At 53.3% G+C, this 1,965-nt stretch overlaps 1 pseudogene; it reads left to right on the plus strand.

The window, feature by feature from the left end:
• The first annotated feature begins 476 nt into the window (after positions 1-476).
• LOC123174643 (myb-related protein Hv33-like) lies at positions 477-1,745 on the plus strand (annotated as a pseudogene).
• Positions 1,746-1,965: the final 220 nt, after the last annotated feature.

Here is a 1,965-nt window from a genome sequence, read left to right on the forward strand (position 1 = left end):
CAAAACATGTCCAAATTTAAGTTCTTAAATTTTCCTAACTAGTAGATGTAGTAACATAACTACATCTCGAAGGATTTTAATTTTTGAAGTTTTTATCATTTTCTTTTGTTTTTTTCAAAACTGAAATGGCGATACACGCGGGGGTGGTGTTTGAAAATTGCCCTATAGTGCCGGTTTCTGTCTCCAATCGAGACTATAGGTTAAGACCCCTTTAGTGCCGGTTTGTGACACAAACCGAGACTATAGGTTAGACCTTTACTCCCGGTTTGTGTCACAAACCGACACTAAAGGGGCTCATGGGGCCCCGGCCTGACGCCCGCCTGCCACCACCCCTTTAGTACCGGTTCGTGGCACGAACCGGTACTAAAGGTTCAACACGAACCGGCACTAATGCATAGCCATTCAAACCAGCACTAATACATAGCCATTCAGTTACAAACCAGGACTAATGTGCTTCACAATAGTTCCTTTTTGTACTAGTGCATCGATCCGGGAGGAAGCAAACCGTCGGCGGTCGATACCGATCGGCGGTCGCCATTCCCTCCATCCATCCGCGTTGCCTTGCTCGTCGTCGGCGTAGCTAGCTACGAAGCCAGCAGCTGCCGTAGAGGAGCTAATAGAATGGGACGTCCGTCGTCCGGCGGCGCGGGGCAGCCCAAGCTCCGCAAGGGGCTCTGGTCGCCCGAGGAGGACGAGAAGCTCTACAACCACATCATCCGGCACGTCGTCGGCTGCTGGAGCTCCGTCCCCAGGCTGGCCGGGCTGAACCTCTGCGGCAAGAGCTGCCGCCTCCGGTGGATCAACTACCTCCGCCCCGACCTCAAGCGCGGCTGCTTCTTGCAGCAGGAGGAGGACCACATCGTCGCGCTCCACCACATCCTCGGCAACAGGTCAGTCCGCCCGCGCAATGCATTCCGTTCGTGTTATTTTCGCACTGCGGAGATCGAACGACTTAGCGGAAAGATTTTGGACGATATGTTGATGCGTGTCGTGTCGTGTCGTGTGTGCGTGCGTGCAGATGGTCACAGATCGCGTCGCACCTGCCGGGCCGGACGGACAACGAGATCAAGAACTTCTGGAACAGCTGCATCAAGAAGAAGGTCCGGCAGGAGGGCCTCGACCCCGCCACGCACAAACGGACAAACCCATGGCCGCCGCCGACACGGCCACGGCGGCATTGTCCGACGCGGAAGAGGAGGAGCGCAAGCCCCTTGCCGCGGCGGCCGGCGGCAGCATCGCTCCGAGGCAGCCGGCGGTGTTCGACCCGTTCCCGGTGTGCGCCGACGGCCTCGGCGCGGCGAACGCTGCGGCATTGTACGGCCAGTTCTGCGGTGGAAAGGAGGGCGCGGACTTCGAAGACGCCGGGTTCTGCGCCGCGGACGACAGCTGCGTGTTGGACGTCCCGGAGAACCTGGGCTACGGGGAGAGCTCCAGCAACAGCAGCAACCGGAACTACGGCGGTGAGGTGGGCAGCATGCTCGACGGCGAGGTGGGAAGCGTGCTCGATGGCGAGGTGCTACACTGGGCCAAGGCGGAGCTGGCCTTCGCGGATATGGAGTATGAGTTCTCGCTGCCCTGCCAAGAGCAGAGCCTCCTCCCAAATTTCGAGTTCAACATGGAACACTACTTCTGATTTTTTTTTTGCCCTTTTTCATTTCTAAAATATAGTTTCTTTCTTTCTCCATCCATTTTTTAAGAGACAGGGATCACACCATAAAATCGCAAGTTAGTGCTACTTCAGGTCATCTATAGCATCATTTCCAATTTTATAGGCGAGTTAGTTTACTTCATCTTGCATGTGAACAAATTAGCTATACTTTCAGTTAACTGTATTTTACTAGTAAGCATGCTTGACTAAAATATATATTCCATTATGAAATGTAGTAATTCTATTATAACGTAAACCTACTTTCTGTGAAGCTGAAATCTAATGCAAAGAGCATATAATTTCTAAGTCCTTAAAAT

This window comes from Triticum aestivum, chromosome 1D, assembly GCF_018294505.1.
Source record: "Triticum aestivum cultivar Chinese Spring chromosome 1D, IWGSC CS RefSeq v2.1, whole genome shotgun sequence".
Lineage (NCBI taxonomy): Eukaryota > Viridiplantae > Streptophyta > Magnoliopsida > Poales > Poaceae > Triticum > Triticum aestivum.